General features: G+C 41.0%; 1 pseudogene; it reads left to right on the top strand.

The window, feature by feature from the left end:
• Positions 1–21898: 21898 nt before the first annotated feature.
• Positions 21899–22393, top strand: LOC144254461 (small ribosomal subunit protein uS10 pseudogene; annotated as a pseudogene).
• Positions 22394–23399: the final 1006 nt, after the last annotated feature.

Below are 23399 nucleotides of genomic sequence, written 5' to 3'. Positions count from 1 at the left end.
GAGAATTTTTATATAAATGACCCACTAAGAATTCTTCACATGACTGTTAATAGATATAATTATAGTGCAAAGATATTCCAGAGGAACAAGAAGAAGTTGGGAGGATTTGTTCTACCTGCTGTCAAGGCTGACAAAGCAAGCTGAGGCAGTGGCACCACCTGAAATCCCAGCAGCTCGGGAGGCTGAGACAGGAGGTCGTGAGTTCAAAGCCAGCCTCAGCAAATTAAAGAGCCTCTAAGCAACTCAGCAAGACCCTGTCTCTAGCTAAGATATATATCTATTTTTTTAAAAAGGCTGGATTTAAGTGGCTCAGTGGTTAAGCACCCCTAGGTTCAATCCCTGGTACAATTAAAAAAAAAAAAAGACCAACAAAGCCAAATGCAGTCAAATGACTAAAACTCTAGAAGTTAAGACTACAAGGTATTGAGCAAGGACAGATGCAGGACTAAGATGGAACTGAAGATCAATTAATAACCCTAACACTGGAGGATGAGGATATAGCTCAGTTGGTAGAATGTTTGCCTCACATGCACAAGGCCCTGGGTTCAATTCCCAGCACCACCAAAATAATAATAATGATGATACTAATGCTAACACAGATGTTAGTCTATTCTTTAAAATCAAAACTAGATCCTCCGGTTGTGGCTCAGTGGTAGAGCATTTGCCTAGCACGTGTGAGGCACTGAGTTCGATTTTTAGCACCACATATAAATGAATAAATAAATAAAGGTCTATCAACAACTAAAAATATATTTTAAAAAAATGTTTGGAGAGGCATTTCAATTTTTCAGAAAAATATAGAAGCATCTCTTATGACCTTGGAGGAAAGGGGGGTTTCTTAAAAACAGACAATAAAAGTTCAGAGCATAAAGAATAAGGATGGACAAACTTGATGACATTAAAATGAAGAACTGCTGCTCATCACAAGACACCATAAAGAATGTGAAAAGACAAGTCCCAAACTAGGAAGCATGTTTGAAATACAAAACAAGCTAATGACACCACAGCCCAATGCTTGTCTTTATATATTTATACTTATGTATGCAGTTATAAATTCTCAAAAATCAGTAAGAAAGAGACAAGCACCCCAACACCTCCACCAGGTGGCCAGGCACCCTCTTTATACATATGCCCCGGAGGCAGCCCCTCCTCTGAGGACAGCTCTGACCCGGAGGAAGTTCTTCCCCACATGGTGCTGAAAATAGAGCCCTGCTCCCTGTGCCTCTCCTGGGTTCCAGTTCTGCTTACTTCCTGAGGGGCAGCTAGGCCAATGCCAGTTGTAAGGGTTTTGTAGAGCTGTGGTAAAGTACCACAAACTGGGTGGCTTTAAAACAACAAAATGTATTCTTCCCTATTATTATAAGCATGCCAGTCATGGTTGGGCATGGTGGTGCACACTTTTAATCCCAGCAACTCAGGAGGCTGAGGTAGGAGGATTGCAAGTTTGAGTCCAGTCTCAGCAAATTAAGGAGGCTCTCAGCAACTTAGTGGGACACTGTCTCAAAAAAATAAAATAAAAATTAAAAAGAACTGGATGTTAAAGTATTCTTGGGTTAAATCCCCAGTCCAAAAAAAAAAAAAAAAAACAGTCACGGGGCTGGGGCTGTAGCTCAGTGGTAGAGCACTTGCCTTGCACATGTGAGGCACTGAGTTCGATCCTTAGCACCACATAAAAATAAGTAAATAAAGATATTGTACCAATTACAACTAAAAAAAGTTTTAAAAAAATACCAGTCATGTTGGATTGGGGCTTGCACCAATCAAATTATTTTAACTTGATTACATCTGAAAAGACTTATTTCCAAGTAAGATCACACTCATGAGCACCAGGAGTTAGGATTCAGCATATGTTTTAGGGGGAATAAAATTCAGCCCACAATCCAAGCTCACTTCAGCTGCCTGATCACTCTCAGGACCTGAGACTACCCCAACCCAAGGGAAGAGAGAGAATTTTGAGCACAAATGACTCTTAGGCTCATTGAACCCACTGACCAGCCTCCAAGGGGGCCCTCCCAAAGCCCACCCGTGACCATGCATGGCCTTAGAGCCATGTATGTAAAATTAAGTCCTGATTAGGAAATCTTCAACAGTCCATGCCCGTTCCAAGCCTCAGGTTCTTCATCTGTAAAATGGGAAGTGATTCTAAATACCTCAAAGGTTTTTTGTTAAGGTCAAATGGGATGATGCCTGAGGAAGTGCCTGCTGTGGGCCAGGCACATAGTTGGCACTCAGTAAGAACCCTCCCTTCAGCCTCCAGCTGTGCCTCCTGGTGGACAGAGGTGTGTCCTGAGCCTCCTAACTCCCCCATGTGTCCCTGTAGCTGTCTCATCAGTGTCACCATGTCTGAGGCGTGTGACCCGAGGGAAAGGGCAGCCTGACACTGAGAGCCAGCCGGGGGCCTCTGGGAAAGCAGTGGGAGTCTCCACACTCATGTCAGGAAGCGGAGCCTTGACCCCGAGAAAAGAACGAAAAGGACCGAACCCGGACTTCTGAGTGGGCGGCCAGCCACGTCTTCGCTCCCCTTTGCTCCTCCGGAGTCTGGCCCCGTGGAGATTTAGGGATGTTTATTTTGTGTGTGGCTGTGGTGGGGGAAACAGTGGGACGCGATCTTTCCGTGTGTCTGGGGCTATTTTGAGCCGGGTGATGCTCATGCTGATGGACCATGGCTGACCCAGGAGGGCGCTGCCTGCTGGTGTCTCTCCCTCCCAGGACCCAGAGTTCTGTCTAGGTTCCAATCCCAGCCCAGGGACTCAACCCCCGGGGGGTCTGGGGAAAACCTTGATCCCAAGGGGGAGCCTGAGACTTGTGCTGCCCCCTGCTGGCGATTTTCACAGGGGAGGTCGGAGAATGGCTATTTTGCTATCCAGATATTTAGGATGTAGACAACAGGATTGTCACACAGCCTGCTCAGGCCACCATCCCAGAGCTGAAGGAACACCAATGAGGAGTCTCTCTGATCCCCACCAGTCACCTCCCCTCCATTCCCACTCAGTAGCCACACTGGACCATCTGATTCAACCCCAAGCTCCCGCACCCCTTTCCCAGCCTCCCAAGGTCCTTTAAAAGAAGTCAGCCCCCACCCATGGTCTGTAGGGCTCTCTGAGCTGGACACCCCTCCCTCCCCAGCTTCCTTTCTTTCTTTCTTTCTTTTTTTTTTTTTTTTTTTTCTGAATGCTGTGAATCCAGGCTGGCTTCTGTCCACTCCTCAGACTGCTGACAAGTTACCCAGGAGTTTCCCATACTGCCTCTTATTTCATCACCAGAATGACACTTAAAGACAAGCGTACCTTACCGTCAAGGGTTGGCCAGCAGCCGTGTTTTGGAATGAGCCTGCCTGCCGCACAATAGGATCTTAATAAATGTTGGTTTCTTCCTTCCTCACGAACACACACCCTCTTTTCTTTACAAAATCGCAATGCCATACACACAGATCTCCCTCCAGCAGCTGCTGATGCTGGGTGGGCATGGAGGGAGGGGCAGGAAAGTGGACTGAGCGAGGCTGCTAGGGTGGGAGACCTCCTGGCAGCCGGGCTCTCTCAGCCCTGCGCCTGTGCCCTGGAGCCTGGAAGCTGCCCTCCACAGAGATAAGGCTCCATCTACAAAAAGCAGGAGGAGGGCCCTCTCAAAGGCAGGGAGAGAGGAGCAGCCAGACTGAGGTAGGAAGGAGGGAGAATCCCTGAGAAGGGAAGGCACCCTCCCAGTGAGCAGTTCAGGAACTTCAGGACAGTCTACTGGCGGGATGCAGGAGGGAGGAATCTGGGATCCCAACAGCCCTCAAATACGTGACTTGGAAGCCCTTAGGGCATCTCCAGGCCCTTGCTCTTAAAATCTGATCCCAGGACCAGACACATCAGCTGACCCTGGAAGCTTGTTGGAAATGCAGAATCTCAGGCCCAGCCCCAGGCCTGCTAAGCCAGAATCTGCCCATTAACAAGGTCTCCGGGATTTGCAAGCACATTAAAGTTCGAGAAGCTCTGCTCTCAGATTCCTCCACTTTACAATAAAGGAACCAAGACCCCGAAAAGGAAATCCTCTGCCCAGTTTCCTGCAGAGAGTCAGTGATGGTCGTAAGCCTGGAGACCAGGGCGCCAGGGCTCCCTCCAGGGGTCCTTGAACTAGTTCCGCCCCAGGAAGGAAGCTGCCCCCCTTCCTGAATGTGTTGAGCTAGAAAGTGGCTGAAGCTGGGGTAGAAGGGTCCTGGTCGCAGAGAGAGGAGGCCTGGAGGCTAACTTGAGGTGTGACTTGTGCTCTCAGAGCCTCAGTTTCCCCTGTGGTTTTGAGATGGGCAGAGGCAGGCAATGTAAACAGGCAGGACAACCAATCACATTTAGTTATTCTCAACTGCCTGGTGAGGCAGAGAGCCAAGAGATATCATCCACACTCCGTAGACTGGGAAACCGAGGCCTGCCAGGCCATGGCTCATCGGAGGTTGCCAGACCCAGCTGCCTTTCACTGTCTGCACAAACCAAGTCACTCTGCAATTTGTTCCTCAGCCCAGCCTCCCTCTCTCATGGTCTGTCAGCTCCTGTCAGTTATCAGGGGCCCTGGCTCGGCTGACAGCCAGAGAGCCTGTCTGCTGCTGGTGCTTGGATGCCCACATTCCTGGGTTGTGACAGGGTGTACACCCGGGACCCAGGCTGGAGGCACCCAGAGGGGATCCGCTTGGCTGAAAGCCCTGGGGCCTGGTTGTCTGGGGAATGTCAGGAAGCAAAGAACTTTCTCTTCTTCCTGATGCAGCAGGGGAGATGTCTCCAGTTGCTGGTGTGGCGAGGCTGCATAGAGGGTAGATTGAGCCAGGCCCTAAGCAAGGCCTTCCTCTGGTATTGTGAACCCAGGAGGAAGAGAACGGCAGGGATGAACTCAGGACCCAGCTGATCAGGGGAGACCTGTCCGAAAAGCAAGACTGAAAGAACTCAGGCTAGGAAATCAGGCCTGGCTGGGTTTTTATCTAAGCTTTGTCACTTTTTAGCTGTGTGGCTGGGGGCAAATCACCTGTCATCTCTGACAGGTGATTTGCCCCCAGCCACACAGCTAAAGGTGATTCCTTCCTTCATTCTTTCTCTTTACATGTTGGAGATTTGATCCAGGGCCTTGCACATGCCAAGGACACATTCGACCACTAAGCTACACCCCCAGTCCCCAATTATAACTTCTCTTAAATCAGAGATCTGAGGTCAGAGGACAACTAAGTACCCTAAATCCCAAAGAAGGGCAGGCACCTTTGAGGAGAGATGAAACTGGGACAGAGCACAGGAGGATGAGGCCCTGGCCACCAGAAAAGCAAATAGGAAGAAAACAGCTTAAAGCTTAACCAGCTGCTAAAAGCCAAGTGTTGGCTAGCATGACAGTGTGGAGCCCACACTCCAAGGGAATTTCAACATACTTTCAGGCTCTTTTCACTTGGAAGGGTGAATGAGGCACACAGCCCAGAGCACCTGGCTTGGAGCATCTGTGTGGGAGGTCTTCAGAAATCAGGAGCACAGCCTGGTCCTCCCGCCAAGACCCTTCTCTCACATGAACAAAAACCTTAAGCTACCTGGGCAGAGATAACAAACCTGTTGCTCCAAGGGCACAGGAAAAAAATCTCATGGCTGATAGTGGAGGACAGAGGAAAGGAAACTGTCCCAGACCCAGAATCCTAAATGAATACCACCAGGAATCTCTTATTAGGGGAGGAGAGCGGGAAATCCTACACAGTACAAGAATTACCTTTGATGTTTTTGGTAAAGAAGGCGCAGGAATGCTGAGAAAGCCCCTCCCACAGTATCAACAAACCCAAATCCAACTCAAGTCCTGATCTCAACTCCTCTCCATTTATTAATAGCCCTGTAGAAGACATACCTATTTCCAGATGTAAGAACCATTTATTTCAGTTTCCATACTGTTTCTGACAGTTTCTGACATCCAATCAAAAAAAAAAAAAAAAAGACATACCCAAAAAAGCAAGAAACAATCTACTGTAGAGACAAGGCAATCAATAAATCCAGAGATGGAGATGATCCAGATGTTGGAATTATCACTAGGGGGCTTTTAAACAACTGTATTTTCATAACTGGAACTAAATACGTGAGAAAAACAACTTAGAGGAGGAAAGACTTATTGGGGCTCATGGTTTGAGAGGATTCAGTCCATGTCTGCTGGCTCCATTGCGTTGGGCCCAAGGTGAGGCAGAATCATGGCAGAAGGGCATGGTGGAGGGAAGCTGCTCTGAAACTCAGGAAGCAGAGACAGGGAGGAAGGGGCTGAGGACAAGATATACCTGTCCAGGGCATACCCTCAGTGACATACTTTCTCCAACCTGGCCCCAACTCCTACAGTTTCTACCACCTCCCAATAATGCCATCACATCATTAATCCATCAAATGGATCAGTCGAGTAATGAGGTCAGAGCCTCATGATCTAATCACTTTCTAGGAGCTCAACCTCTGAACACTGCGGCACTGAGAACCAGACCTTCAACACACCATGTCTTAGGGGACATTTCATATCAAATCATAACAACAACAAAGAGGAATATGTTACAGAATTTAGTGGAAAAGGTGGACAATATGCAAGAACAGGTGGAAGAGCTTAAGTTAAGAGATAGAAACTATAATATGGAGTCAAACTGAAATCCCCCAAACAAAATTTGCAATACAAGAGATGAAGAATTCTTTTCATAACTTTTCAAAAAACTCAAAATAGCTGAAGAATAAGTCAGTGGACTTGAAGATAGGTCAGTAGAAATTATCCAACCTAAAACACAAAGAAGAGTGAAAACAAAAAAATAAAAACCAAGCAGAGAATCCAAGAGCAGTGGGATGATACCAAACAGTCTAAATAAGTGCCCTTGGAGCCCCAGAAGGAGGAGAGACAGACTATGGGGAACGAGAACTATCTAAGAGATAATGGCTGAGAATTTTCCAACATAATGAAAAATACACAGACATCAAACCACAGATCTAAGAAGCCAAGAAAATCCCCAAATTATTACATATAAACAAACAAACAACAACAACAACAAAAAACAAGCCCCAAAGCTGATACTTCATATTAAATACACACACACAAACAAAGGGAAAATCTTGAAGATCAACAAAGGAAAAAAGAGGATACATAACTGTGAGAGGAACAAAGGTAAAAACTGTGCCAGACTCTTTGTTACAACCATTCAAACCAGAAGAATTTGAATGGTTGTAATACCTTCAAAGCACTGAAAGAGAAAACAGTAGTAACAGCAAGAACTGCTACCCAGGAGCCTATTCCCAGTAAAATAAATTCATTTTCAGACCAAACAAAACCAAAACTAAGAGATACCATTGCTAAAAGACCTAAAGGATAAGAAATGCTAGAAGTTCAGACAGAACACAGGGAATGTCATGCTGCTATAACTTGGATATGAAATGTCCCACAAAGCCCCGTGTGGTAAGGACTTGGTCCCCAGCATGGCTGTGTGTTCTAGGCTCCATTTATTGCTTGAGAAGCAAGAGGTAAAGATACTGACTACATTGGATTTTGGTAAGTTCAGGAGTATATTTTCTTTTCTAAAGAAACCATTTGGAAGGTAGAGTAGAACAAAAAGGAAAGAGAGGAAGATTCCTTCCAATTTTCCCAGTAGAACAAAAAATCAAAAATACAAAATAGTCCAGGTGAAGGTAAGAAAGAGAGAGCAAGAAATAAAACAGACGGACTACATAGAGAGCACAAAATAGCAATAAATAAATAATAGGTATATATCCAGGATATCCATATTTACATGAAATGTAAATAGAGCAAATGCTCTAGTTCAAAGACAGGTTTTCTGTTCATTGAAGGACATTCAAGAGTGAAAACCAAACCATACAGTAAGGAAAAACATTTGCAATATACAACATCAGAAGAAAAAGAAAAGTTAAACCCAGCATACATAAAGAAATAAGAAGAAGCCCAGCATGGCGGCACATGCGTATAATCCTAGCAGCTCGGGAGGCTGAGGTAGGAGGATCACAAGTTCAAAGCCAACCTCAGCAATTTAGTGAGGCCCTAAGCAACTTAGCAAGACCTCATCTCAAAATAAAAAATAAAAATGGCTGGGATATTGCTCAGTGGTTAAGCACCCCTGGGTTTAATCTCTAGTACAATAAATAAATAATTAAGAAAATAATAAGAGTCAAATGGAAAAATGGACAAAATCTTGAACAGCTATATTTTATAAAAAGAAACATCATATGACCTATAAATATATGAAGATCAAATCTACTTTTATAATAATTAGTAAAAATAAAAATATAATTACACTCAAAATCATTTGTCATTAGGGAAAAATGCAAATTCAAACAACAATGAGATTCTACTACATACATATTAGAATGCATAAAATCCAAAATCCTGACAATAACAAATGCTGGTGAGGATGTGGAGAACAGGACCATTCTCCAGTCCTGGGGGCATGCAAAACAGAATAGCTACAATGCAAGAAAATGTGGTGGTTTCTCAAAAAAAAAAAAAAAAAAAACATAGACTTACAATACTGCCCAGCATCACACTCCTAGTAATTTATTAATGTGAACCAAACATGTAAATAAATACAAAATCCTGAGCATGAATGTTTCTAGCTTCTAAGTGATGGGATGAGGCCACCCACATTATGTGATTCAAAATCAGCTGGTTGTAAATGTTAACCACATCTATAAAATACTTTCACAGCACCACTTACATTACAGTTGGATTAAATAACTGGGCCTATAGCTTAACCAAGTTGACACATAAAATAAACTGTCCCATCGTGGTACAATAGAATAATATTCAGTGGTAAAAAGGTGCAAACCATTAATTAATGGGAAAATTATGAATTTGAAATGTATTTTGCTAAGTGAAATAGGCCAGACCAAAGAGGCTACCTGTTATACGAATACAGGTGTGTGTGTATATAGATTTTTTTCCTGAAAAAGGAAAATGATAGGGATGGAAAACAGACCAGTGGTTGACAGAGGTTTGGGGACAGGAGCTGATAACAGACAGGAAAGCATAGGGGAGGTTTTAGAGTGATCGAGCTACTCTGTATGGTTCTGGAGAAGTGACATTATGCAGTTGTCAAAACCTATCAAAATTTACAGCAAAGTGAACTTTAATGCATGTAAATTTTGAAAATCAATCAACCAGAAGGTCAAGGGCTCCCAGGATGGAATGCAGACTGCGACAAAAGAAGCTAACTGTATTACAAATGTATGAAACAACATTTGAAGGGGGTAAAGGAAAAAGGAGCTGAGCTAAGTAACTTTTTGAAAAAAGTGTTTTGACTGAAACTGTAGAGGGTAAAGACAAGAGGAGTTACTCACAGACACTGTTTTCTAGTTGGTAAAGTTTCTTGCAGGGATATGGGTTCACAATTGTGCATAAATACTGAGGTTGAACAAATAGATAAACGGATGGTGGATGGGAGATTTCTCACTGTTGGGGCAGAGACTTACATTTAAGCAAGGGGGAAGGCCAGAGGGAACAGGGTAATACTGGATTTGAGTCTGAGGCATCAGCATAGTTAAGATACATGGACATATACAGAAATGATTAGAGGTGCTGTAGCCATGAATCAGTAGGTTTCTCAGCATGGGGACTGAAAGCAGTGACACCCCAGTAAGAGTGATCACACTCCTCACTCAGATCTTGGTTTCTAATACCACTCTCCATTAAAAGGAACCAGGGCTACTTGGAGAGATGGCTGCTTCTAGAGCAGGGTTAGAAAATATGCAAGATGAGCCTGAAGAATTTAGCAGTGCCAGAAAAGAAGGAAGTATTACAAAAACGAAAGGCTGGGGGACATGCCAAGGGACAAAGGTTCCAATCTGAAGGAGTCTCCAATGATCAAAAACAACTCCAGCAACAAAATAGTGTGGTAGTATATTATAGCCCAAATTATTTTTTAAAAATTATGTCATATTGATATAAATAAATTATTTACTACAGTAAAAAAAATGGGGAGAAGAGACAAATATTTCAAACAGAAGAATTCCAAATAGCTTACATAGATATTTCTTGTCTCCAGAAGTGGAGCATAATATTCTCCCACTTTAAGTGCAGGGAGAGTGTGTGTGTTTGTGTGTGTGTAATTTTCTTCTGAAGAATATGGAAGGGTCATCAGCAGTGATGAGTCACACTGATAGCAGGTACACTTGATCAAATATGATGAGAATTTTGCTTCTGTGGTATTCTTCCCCCAAATTCATAGCCCAAGATTAACCATGAGAAAAACATCAGACAACACAGACTGAGAAACAATCTTCAAAATACCTGACCAATACACCCAAAAATTGTCAAGGCCGTGAAAAACCAGAAAGTCTAAGAAACTGCCATAGACAAGAGATGACTAAGGAGACATAAATGGAGCGTAGTATCCTGGATGGAATCCTGGAACAGAAACAAAGGACATTAGTGGAAAAATTAGCAAAACCCAAATAAAGGGTATTGTTTAATAGTTGGTTTCTCAGTTATAACAAAACAGCCATGGTAATGTCAGATGCTAGCAATAGAGAGAATTGTTACACAAGACTTCTTTCCTATCTTGGCAACCTCTCTATAAATCTACTCTAAAATTTGTGTGTGTGTGTGTGTGTGTGTGTGTGTATTTTTGCAATATGATCACCTGTTCATCATATTGCAAAATATAATTAGTATAAAATGATTACATTTTGCCCAAGATGGGGAATATACTCTGCTGCTAGAATTATAAATTAATACAATCATCTGAGAAAATTATTTGGCATTATCTAGTAAAGCTGAATCAATTCATACAAATTCCTGAGCCTGATAAAATTGCACATGTACAAAAACATTTCTAGCATAATTTTCATAATAGAAAAACTAGAAACCATTCACCTACAGTAGACTGGAAAATCAATTTATATCTAATAAAAAGAACACTACAAGGCTGGGGTGGTGGTTTAGTGGTACAGCACTTGCCTAGCATGTATGAAGCACTGGGTTCAGTGATCAGCACCACAGAAAAATAAACAAATAAAATAAAGGCATTTTGTCCATCTAGAACTAATAAAAATATTTTTAAAAATAACACTATAGAGGGGCCGGGGTTGTGACTAAGTGGCAGAGTGCTTGCCTAGCATGTGTGGGGTATTGGGTTTAATCCCTGGCAAACACATAAAAATAAAGAAATAAAATAAAAGTATTATGTCCATCTACAACTAAATAATAATAATAATAATAATAAATTCTTAAAAAAAGAACACTATTTATACAATAACAATAATGAATAGTCATACCCTTCCATGCACAAGAATCTTATGAACATAATGTCAAATGAAAAAAAACAAATCATGGAAGACTACATCAGCATAACTCTATTTACATAAAAGTTTAAAAAACTGATTAATATATTATTTAAACATGCATAAGTAAGTAGATGCTAAAGTATTTTTTAAAGCAAGGTATTATAACAAAAACCAGGAAAGTGGTTTAGTCTTGAGAAGATAGGAAGAGTATGACCAAGGAGGAGCACACAGACTTATACAGTAGCTAATAATATCTGTATTAATCAGTTTTGCATCACAGTGACCAAAATACCTGACAAGAACAACTTTGATGAGGAAGGATTTATTTTGGCTCATAGTTTGAGAGGTCTTAGTGCATGGTTGGCCAATTTTATTGCTTCAGGTTTGTTACTGTTTAATCTACTGTGTATATAGCAAAAAACAAGATAAGAAACCATTTTCTCAACAAGTTAACACGATAATCATGATCATAACGTGCTTATTGGTCTTCTGTATATCAACTCTGGAGAAATGTTTATGCAAATCCTTTGCTTATTTTTCAGTTGGGTTAACTTTTTATTATTGAGTTCTAAGAGTTATTTGTATGTTTTAGATTCTATGTCTTTATCAAATATTTGATTTGCAAATATTTTCTCCCGTTCTGTAGTTGTTTTCCCTCCTTTTTTTTTTTTTGGTGTGGGGGGGTGGATATTGGGGGTTGAACCCAGGGCCTTGTGCATTCTAGGTAAATGCTGTACATCCCCAGCTTCACTTTCTTGATAGCGTCCATTAATGCAAAAAAAAAAAAAAAGTTCCTTAGTTTTGATGAAGTTTAATTTATCAAATTCTTTCCTTTAGATTGTTTTTGGTTTTATCACCTAATACAACATGACAGAGGTTTAATCTGTTTTTATTTTTAAGAGCAATTGATTTTATTTAGTTCATCATGGATTCTACAAACTTAATAAGCTCATATACTAATGTATTTCTAGTTTTCAATGAATTTTCTACAAAGATATTTATGTCATTTGTGAATACAATTTTACTTATTTTTAATTTTTAAATGTAAATGCATTTTCTTTTCTTGCCTTATTGCATTAGCTGTAACCTCCAGTGCAGTGTTGAGTAAAAGTGACATGAGCATCCTGGTTTTTTGTTTCTGATCCAATGGGAAAAGTATTCAGTCTTTCACCATTAAATATTATGTTAGCTGTGGGGGCCTTTGTAGATGCTCTTTATCAGGTAGAGGAATTTCCCTCTGTTTGTAGTCTTCTCGGAGATTTTATTGGGCATGCATCTGGATTTTTATAAAGTTTTTTTTCTACACCAATTGAGAAATATATCATTTTTAAAAAAATTTATGATTGTGTTGATTGGTTTACAAATGTTAAGCAAACCTTCTCTCTTGGAATAAATTCCACTAGGCTATGATGTATTAGTCTTTTTAAATTAGATTCAGTTTTCTAAAATTTTGTTTGGAATTTTTACAACTGTTTATGAGTAAGATTAGATTGTGGTTTCAATTCTTGTAGTATGTGTGTTTGGGGTATTAAGGAAGCACTATTTCATAGAATGAGTTAGGACGTATTTCCTTCTTTCCTATTTTGTGTAAGAGTTTGCATAGAATTTGCCTGATTTCTTTCTCAAATGTGGGGTAGAATTCACTACTGAGCTCATGTAGGCTTGGACTAATCTATGTGGGAAGATTTTAAACTACAAATTCAATTTGCCATTTTTCCATGCAGTTCTATCAAATTTCCCCCTGATAGAACTTGAAATTCTATTATTAGGCTTATATGGTTCCAGATTATATAGTCTTGATGAATTGATCTTTTCTTGCTGTAAAATAATACTCTTTATCCCTGATAACATTCTTTGCCCTAAAATCTACTTTATCTCTCATTTATATAGTCACTTCAAATTTCTTCTTATTATTTTTTCCTCTTCTTTTTTAATTTTTAAAATTTCTTTTAAGTAGTTATACATGACAGTAGAATGCATTTATGGACTTTGATATATCATACATAGATGGGATATAATTTCTCATTTTTCTGAGTATACATATTGCAGAATCATATTGGTCATGTAGTCACATTATACACACAGTAATAATGCCTGTTTCTTTCTACTATTTTTCCTATAGCCACATCCCCTCTCCTCCCATCACTTTTCTCTACATAATCTAAGGTAATGCTATTCTTCCCTAGTGCCCCACCAGGTACCTTATTGGGAATTAGCATCCACTTATTAGAGAAAACATTCAGCCTTTGTTTTTTTGTGATTGGCTTGTTTCACCTAGCATGATATTCTCCAACTCCAATCATTTACTGGCAAATGCCATAATTTCACTCTTCTTTAAAGCTGAGTAATATTCCATTGAGTATATATAACACATTTTTTAAAATCCATTCCTCTATTGAGGGACACCTAGATTGGTTCCATAGCTTAGCTGCTATAACATTGATGTGGCTGTGTCACTATAGTATGCTGATTTTAAGTCCTTTGGGTATGAATCAAGGAGTGGGATAGCTGGGTCAAATGGTGGTTCCATTCCCAGTTTTCTGAGGAATCTCCATACTGCTTTCCATAATGATTGCACCAATTTGCAGTCCCACTAGCAATATATGAGGGTACCTTTTCCCCCACATCCTTGCCAACATTTATTGTTGCCTGTAATACATTTACTTTTAACTTATTTATGTCTATTTTGAAAATGTATAATTTGATCTTGCTTTTAAATCAAATTAAGGATCTATGCCTTTTTATTAGGAGGACACCATTTACATTTAATGTGATTGATTATGTGATTAGGTTTAAGTCATCTTGCTCTTGGATCTCTCTCTTCTTTGTTCCCATATATACTCATCAGATTTCCCTTAATGACAACATCCTACATAATAGTGTATTATCTATTTATTTTTTTATGCCGTGCTGAGGATCGAACCCAGGCCCTTGCATGTGCTAGGCAAGTGCTCTACAGCTTACTACAATCCCAGCCCCATAACAGTGTATTATCAAAATCACCTTCAGTTTTGAAAAATATTTTCAGTGGATATAGAATATTGGTACTGATTTATTTCAGTATTTGATATTGTTCCACTGTCTGCTTGCTTGAATCATTTATGAAAGGAAATCTATTTATTTAATCTTTGTTCCTTTGTAACATGTCTTCTCTCCTTTGACCTTGATGCTTTTAAGATTTTCTCTTTATCACCAATTTTGAGCAATTCAACTATGAATTATCTTGCCTTAATTTCTTTCATATTTCTTGTGCTTTAGAGTTTATTGAGCTTCTAGACACATGGGTTTATAGTTTTCATCAAACTTGGGGAAATTTCAGCCATTATTTTCAAGTACCTTTTCTCCCATATCTTTTATTTCCCAAGGTATCCACTTAAGGCATATATTAAACTTCTTGAAGTTGTCTCCCAGTTAACTGAAGATCTATTCATTTAAAAAATTATTCTTAGTACTCTCTGTTTCTCATTTTGGGGTAGTTTTTGTTGTTTTAAGTTTATTAGTTTTTCTTCTGAAATGCCTAATCTGCTGTAATTCTGTTCAGTATGTTTATTGGTAGCTGACCTTATAGTTTTAATCTCTGGCAGCTTGATTTGGGTCTATTTTATTTTGCCCACATCTTCACTTAACTTGTGAATGTATCTAACTAGGCAGCTGTGAGAATGGTTTCAATGTTCTTGTCTGCCAGATTTCACATTTGTGTCAATCCTGGGTCAGTTTCGATTGAGTTTTCTCATTATGGGTTGTATTTTCTTTCTTCTTTGCAAGGCTGGCACTTTTTATTCAATCTAACATTATGAATATTACCTTGAGATTTGGACATTTTTATGTCTATATATATATTTGGTGATGCAGTTATGTTGCTTGGCAACAGTTTGGCCCTTTTGGTCTTTCTTTTAAACTTTGGTGGGATGAGAGTAGCATTTACTCTAGGGATTACTATTGCCTGCTACTGAGGCAAGACCCTTCTGAGTCCTCTACCCCATGTCTTGTCAGGCATGAGGTTTTCCAGACTGGACTGGCAGGAAAAGGCACCATTCCTGGCCAGCTCCATTTACACTAATCCTCTCTGGTGCATCTTTTCTTGGCTTCGGGTAGTTTCTTCATATGCACTCTCAGATCTCTTCTGAATGCTTGGCGCGTCCCTCTGCAGGTTCCTGCATGTTCTTGCTACCTTTCTGATTCAGCTGTCTGCTCGATGAATGGAGTCTACCAGGCTTTGCCTGGGTTCTGCTCCCTTTGCTGGGGCAATCACAGGCTTCCCATCTCTCAAGAATTCTAGCCTTTGTTGCTTGATGTCCAGTGCCTTGAAAACCACTGTCATATATTATTGTTTCAGGCAGAACAGAAAATCAAGTCACTGTTATTCCATATTGGCCAGAATTGGAAGACTATGGCCTGAGAGGTCATATTGAGGTATGTTTGCAAGTTAGAAAGATCTAAGAGAGAGGGAGAAGGAAGAGGAAGAGGAGGAGGAGGAAAAGGAGGAGGATTATTATGTTGTACAGATTGGGGGGGGCAAAGTGAGGAGGAAAATCTTTGAGAAGCCAGGTCTTTGGTGGAGGATGAGACCTTACCAAGGAAATGGAACACTTCTCCACTGTGACTAAAGATAGGTGTGTGGGTTCAGCTGTAAGTAGGTCAGTAGAAATCGTGGAGTGGTTGGAAGAAGTGGGTTGCCCTGCAGACTTGGAGACAGGTTATTGATCGTTTATCATTTGTTTAGGATGAGATCCAGGAATCTGGATTATGGGAAAGAGGAAGAGGAGGAGGAGGAGGAGAAGGCAGCAAATAAGGGAAACACTATCAAGCAAGCTGCCACTGTGAGTAAGCCTCAACAGAGCTGAAAACACTTCAGAGTGGCCCAGCTTAAGAGTTGGCTTAATTTTACTCCAGCTTCCATTAGCCCTTGGTCGAATGAGGGGCATGAATTTCCCCAGCACTTCAGTGCCTTTCACAGGGCAAGGTGGCCACTAATGGCCAGATAAAACCCTTAGGCAGAGAGGCAGATGCTGCAGATCAAGCCTGCCCAGCCTGCCCAAATTCGATGACTTAAAGGGCTGCGGCACTAACAGCATCTCGGCAGGTGCTTCAGGGGGTCAGTCACTGCTGCTTGCAATGACAGTATTTTGGTAATAAAATGAGGCAAGGGCATCATCTGGGGCAGAGATTCAAGCAGAGAGAAAATGCCAGTCCCAGGGTGACCCAGGGGAGCCTGCAGGGCCCCCAGTACTGGCTAGCGCTGCTAGTGATGATCAGTGTTTCGTTCTAACACAGGCACACACACGTGGGACATGCAGCTGGCCCCCATATTCCCACAGTGCCAAGAGTCCACAGGCTGTCTACAGTCAGCACAGACGCACCAAGAGGCAACAACTGCAGTGACACAGCCCTGAGGAGGAGCCCTGATCCAGTCTGGGGAGGTATGTCAGTGGGGACTTGGCTTCCCAGTTGGTACAGTGCTGCTACCTGAACTCCCAGGAGCACTATGAGAATGAAGGGAAACAGGGACTTAGTAAACTTGAGAGCAGGTGCCCTGGAGGAACATGAGTCCCAGGGTTGTGTGCGGATGCCTCAGAGCCAACTCTAAAGATTAGCCTCCCAGTAAGGTCCACCCAAGACCACGAGAAAACCTCAGAGGTCAATTGAAGATTTGAAACCAAAAGTGTAGTCTGTGGCCCCCAGCACTAGTCTGGCCTGAGACCTTGTTAAAAATGCAGAAATCAGATCCCAGTCCAGAATCCAATCTGGATCTACTAGATCAGAAAAAGCTAAAATTTTATCCAATGTGACTCAAAGGTGCGTTGAAGTCAGGGATTCACAGGCCGTGTTTGGGGTCAGGGCCAGCGTCTTTCCCTCACTTGCTCCTTTAATTTCTGTGGCTGCTCAGCTATCATGACCTTGGACTTTGGCCTATAGTTCAGATTCTGCTCGGGAGTGAGACTAAGCTGCCTCCCAGGTGACAGCACTAAATTACCCCTCCTCCTCCTCCAGCAAGTCTCTGTATACTCATCGCTGGGCTGGAAAATTAGAACTATGTTCATCATGATTTTGAAGAAATGAGCCAGTGGAATACTGGTCAGGAAAGTATGATAACACATGTCTGAAATTTACTATCTAAAATGGTTAAAATTAACAACAAAAACAACAACAATGTCCTGTTGCTTAATTTATTTGAACTGCAGCAATCCGGAAAAGTCGTCAATGCAAAATGAGTCACTCACTGAAGGTTCTGAATAAGATTCTAAAATCACCACCCGTGGTTTTCCTGTACTTTGAAGTAACAGAACAAATGACAGCAGAGATGGGCACTGTCCCCTGAGTCCAGAATGGATGATACACAAACATCTCACAACAATAACATCCTCATCTAAAAACAAACTGAAATAAGGATGTTATTTCTGCGATTTGCTTGTGCCTTTCAGTTAGTAAGAATCTGTGCACCTGTGTGCAGAGACCTAAAACCAGGATGGCTTGTGGGGTTTTTTGTACAGTCAGTCAACAAACTTGTTGAGGCTTCCTCCACGCAGACCCTGTGCTAAGGTCAACTCTCAGTGTGAAATGCTCATGGAGGAAGAACTAGGATCTCAGGTGAGAACCATAAAAGAGGAATCAGTGAGGAGGCTAAGGGGGAGGGAGACAGGCAAGGCCCAGGAGGTGAATTTGGAGATGCTGGGTCAACAGGGGGTTTGATCAACAACTAGAGGTAAATCACCACACAAGGATGGAGCAGCCTGTGCCAGGTCCAGAGGGAGAAAAGGCCTGATTGTCAGGGTTCTCCCAGCAAGAAGACAATCCAGCGCTGTGGAGGAAAAACTCAAGCAGCTCTTTGGATCATATAACAAACAATGGGTAACTCTACAGATCCTGGCAAGGCTTTGCTATTGTGCGCTGGCCTCTGGGTGACTGCTCCTGGTCACACATACCCAGCCCGTTGCCCACTCACCTTGGGGTGCCCTGTCTGTGCCTCTTCCACCTCTGAACCCCTGTAGTAAATGCCTAATCATCTTCCAGCCTCAGCTCTGGGTTGCCATTTTCTCAGGCCTCCACCATGCTCAGAACACGGACATTTTCCCTCTTCAGCATGGATGGGAGGCCATGGACAGGAGGTAACAGCAGAGTTGGAAGGAAAGGAGTTGGTCTTGGTTTGGGACAACTTAAAGCTGGAACACTTTTAGGAAATCCAGTCATGGGTATCCCAAGGTTTTGACTCAAGGAAGAGTAGCAATTGCAGATATGGATTGGGGAGTCAACAGAAAATTGAAGAAATGCATCTCTCCACCTGCCTGATTCTGTCTCCTCACATCATCTTTTTCTGTTATAATGGATGAGCCCAGCACCCCTATTAGACCTCATCCCCTCTCATTATTCAAGGACACTGCTCCAGTAATTCTCTTTCCTGCATCATGAACTTGAGATCTCTTCTTCATTGGATCAATCTCATCCCAAATCCTCACATTAAAACAAAACTCTTTAGTCCCAGCAACTTAGGAGGCTGAAAGAAAGGAAGAAAGAAAACTAAACAAATGATCAAACAATAACAAAAAACACCTCTTGATCCCACCTGCCCTTCTAGCAACTGTCTCATTTCTCTGTTCCTCTTCACAGTGAATTGTTGAATTATCTGTACTTAGCCTCCACTCCTCCCCTCCCATTCCCCTTAGTTTTTGCTTCCAATTCCACCAAAACTCATCTTCCCAAGGTCACCAATGACTTCCATGTGGCCAACTCCACAAATCTTCTTACTTAGCTGCAGACACTATCTAAGACACCACAATCTCCAGCTTCACCTCCCACCCTTCTGGCTACTCCTACTAAGTCTCTTTCCTAGTGCTGATTTATCTTCCTGACCTGTGTGTTATCCTACCCCAGGACTCTATCCTTGGTTCTCTTTTCTTCTCTGTCTACCTGCATTCTTTATTTGATGCCTCGTAGGCATCTTGAATTGAATATACTCAAAACTGAATCCGTGATATTCGTCCGCCAAATGCAATCTTCCCACAGTCTTTCCCATTTTGGCTAATGGCCATTCTACTCTTCCAAGGTGTCCAGGACTAAAAGCTTGCTGTTGGGTGATGTCAGCAAAATGGCAGAGTAGGTAGCTCCAACCTCCTATCACTGCAAACAGAATCAGTAAACTAACTGAGTGTCAGAACCAACTGTCAGATTTTAGATGAACAGTCATCCAAACACTGAACCAAGAAGAAAAGGAAAATCAAATAGATAGTGGTTACCAGGAACTGGGGGAGGTAGGAACAGGGAGTTAACATGTAATGAGTACAGAGTTTCAGTTTGGGTTGGTGAAAAAGTTCTGGAAATGGATAGTAGTGATGATGGCACAACAATGAACATACTAAATATCACTGAAGTATCCACTTAAAAATAGTTAAAATAGTTAAATGGGGGCTGGGGATGTGGCTCAGCGGTAGAGCACTCGCCTAGCACATGTGAGGCCCTGGGTTCGATCCTCACACCACATAAAAATAAATAAAATAAAGGTATTGTGTCCAACTACAACTAAAAAATAAATATTAAAAAATACTTAAATGGTAGTTTTGCTACATATATACAATATATATGTGGTATATTTTACCACAATAATAAATGAGAAAACACTTTGTGACATTTTTAATAGGACGTGCCCAATTCCCTGACTTGATGACAGTATTGAAGATGTTAGCCCATGTTTGCACTGCAGGACCCTGCTCCCTAGTTCTGGAAGACGAGAGCAGACTTTACTTATAAATTATTCTGCAAGTGTATTCTAACCTATCTCAGGGCTATTTGAAGGATGCAAGATGCTCACCTCAGTTTTGTCTTAACTTCAACTCACCTAGACCAGAATAGTACCAGACAGCACTCTGGAACACTGTCAGGCTGGTGAACAATCTGCAGATGCCTGAGGCAAAGGATTTTGGTTGGGATATGTAAAAGATCACCTAAGGCCAGAAAGGAAAAGCAGGGAGTTTCCTTGGAAATTAGGACATTTAAAAGCACCCTTGTGTAAGAGGAAATTTAGAAAGTCTCATCCCATAAGACGTGTGAGGTTTTAAGACTTCTGATTGGTCCTAGGCCCACTGAAGTCTGGGTAAGGTTAAAAGAGGGATCAGGGCACAGAGGCCATCTGCAAAGACTGGGAGAGGTGTTTTTGTTTGTCTGCTTAGCTTCTGACATTCAAGATCTGTCAATCACTAGCTGATCACAAGCCAAGGAACAGAAATTTAAGGAACCACATTTGAAAAGAAATATAATCTATGAAAAAAAAAAACAAGTAGAAAAGTCACTAAACAAACAAATTAGTATAACCTCCAACAACAACATCAATAAAAAGCCCAGAAAAACCTGCAGCAGGGTCTAAAAGACAATGATTTACATGGTTTAAAAGACAAATGCATTAAAAAGTAATGATAAATATGTTATTGGACACATAAAGATGTAATCTGTAACAACATGGGGGGGGACAAAGTTATATAATTTTTGTATACTGTTGAAGTCAGTATTGGTTCAAACTGGACTGCAATAAATTTAAGACACTTTATATAAATACCCATAACAACCACAAAGGAGATATCTAAAAAAAATGCAAAAAAAAAAAAAAAAATGAGAAGGGACTCAAAACAACTCTTTTTCTCCACACACAAGTACACACAGGGTGGGGCAGTAATGGAGGAAATGAGGGATTGAAAAGGTGCAAGACGATTAAAAAGGCATAAGCAAATACAAAATTGTAGAAAGAAGTCTTTCCAATCGGTAATACCTTAAATGTAGATCAATTAAAATCTCCAATCCAAAAGCAGAAATAGTAGAATGGATTTTAAAATCGTGATCCAATATGCTATCCACAAAATACTTACTTTAGACCCAAAGATACAAATATACTGTAAGTGAAAGGATAGAAAAAAGTATTTCATACAAATTTTAACCAAAAATGAGTTGGGGTGGCTATCAGACAAATAGACCTCAAGTCAAAACGGTTTCAAGAGACAAAGGACAATGTATACTGTTAAATGAGTTGATCCATCAAGAAGACATAACAATTATAAGTGGATATGTACCAAACTACAGAATCCCAAAATATGAGACAAATATTAATAGAATCAAAGGGAGAAAAAATTCCATGATAATGGAAACTTTTGGAAATTTCAGTAACTGCTTTCAATAATATATAGAATGCCTAGGTAAAAGATCAATAAGGAAATAAAAGATTTCAACAACACTATAAACCAACTAGATGTAAAAAAATACATATAGAACACCCCACCCTCCATTACCAGTACACATCCTCACATGTGCATGCACATACCTGTATCATTAGCAAATAGGCCATATGTTAGGCCACAAAACAAGTCTCAATAAGTCTGAAAAGACTGAAATCACACAAAGTATCTTCTCTGACCACAACTGAAAAAACAGAAATAACAGAAAGAAAACTGGAAAATTCACAGATGTGGATATTATACAACCTATGGGTCAAAGAAGAAATCATAAAGGAAATTAGAAAACAATTTGAGATAATGAAAAATGCACAACACACCAAAAGTTACAGGATGCAGTGAAAGATGCTTAAGAGTAAAAAAAAAAAAAAAAAAAAAGGAAGTAGGGACATTATCACTGATTTTATAGACGTAAAAAGAATTGCTTTTAGCGAGCGACGAGGTTGTTGGTTCGGAGGAGCAGTTCTCTGCCGGATTCTGCTCCTGACTCACCGCTGTTCACTCTTGCCGAGGAACAAGTCGGTCAGGAAGCTGCGCCGCAGCCATGGCATTTAAAGACACCGGAAAGACACCCGTGGAACCAGAGGTGGCGATTCATCGAATCAGAATTACCCTTACCAGCCGCAACGTGAAGTCGCTCGAGAAAGTGTGTGCTGACTTGATCAGAGGCGCAAAGGAAAAGAATCTCAAAGTGAAAGGACCTGTTCGCATGCCTACGAAGACTTTGAGGATCACTACAAGAAAAACACCTTGTGGTGAAGGTTCCAAGACATGGGATCATTTCCAGATGAGAATACACAAGCGACTCATTGACTTGCACAGCCCTTCTGAGATTGTTAAACAGATTACTTCCATCAGTATTGAACCAGGAGTGGAAGTCGAAGTCACCATTGCAGATGCCTAAGTCAACTGTTTTAATAAATTGATTTTCAGTTGTTAAAAAAAAAAAAGAATTATAAGAATACTATGAGCCAGACACAGTGGCACACGCCTATAATCCTAGTGGCTCTGGAGGCTGAGGCAGGAGGACTGCAAGTTGAAAGCCAACCTCAGCAACTTTGTGAGGCCCTAAGCAACTTAATGAGAGCCTGTCTCAAAAAAAAAAAAAAAAAAAAAAAAGATACCATGAACAATTGCACATCAACAAATTTGATTGATATAAAAAGTAAAGAGCCAAGGGCTGGGGTGGTGGCTCAGTGGTAGAGTGCTCGCCTAGCATGCATGAGGAACTGGGTTCAATCCTCAGCACCACATAAAAACAAACTAATTGTATCCACCTAAAACTAAAAAGATACATAAGTAAATAAATATTTTTTTAAAAAGAGCCAGGTGCAGTGGTATACCTCTGCAATCTCAATGGCTCAAGAGGCTAAACCAGGAGGATCCCAAGTTTAAGGGCAGCCTGGGCAACTTAGCAAGGTGGGGATGCAGCTCAGTGACAGAGCACAATGTGTTCAATCCCTAGCCCTCCCACAAAAGAATTGTCCAAGACTAGAAAGAAACACTGGCAAACTCTACCAAATACTTAAAAGAATTGACACTAATCCTTCTCAAACTGCTCCCCAAAATAATAGAAGGAACATTTTCTACTTCATTCTTACATGGCTCATATTACCCTGACCCAAACCAGATAAAGACACCACATGGAAAGAAAGTTACAAACGAATATCCCTTATAAATATAGATGAAAAAATCCTCACAAAATAATAGCAAATTAAATTCAACAACAAATAAAATCCAACACCCTTTCATGATGAAAACACTCAGAAAACGAGGAACCGTATGTATATTGTGTGCACATATGAATATATAACATGAAACCCCATCATTATGTACAACTATAATGTACCCATTTTAAAAATGGGGGGAAAACTAGGAACCAGCTCTCCCCCTCCCCTAATGTCCTACTCCTCATTCTCCATTCACTCTAGTCCTCTCTCTTTATTCT

Source organism: Urocitellus parryii, chromosome 4 (assembly GCF_045843805.1).
Source record: "Urocitellus parryii isolate mUroPar1 chromosome 4, mUroPar1.hap1, whole genome shotgun sequence".
NCBI classification, from domain to species: domain Eukaryota; kingdom Metazoa; phylum Chordata; class Mammalia; order Rodentia; family Sciuridae; genus Urocitellus; species Urocitellus parryii.
This window is presented reverse-complemented; position numbering and strand designations above follow the sequence as displayed.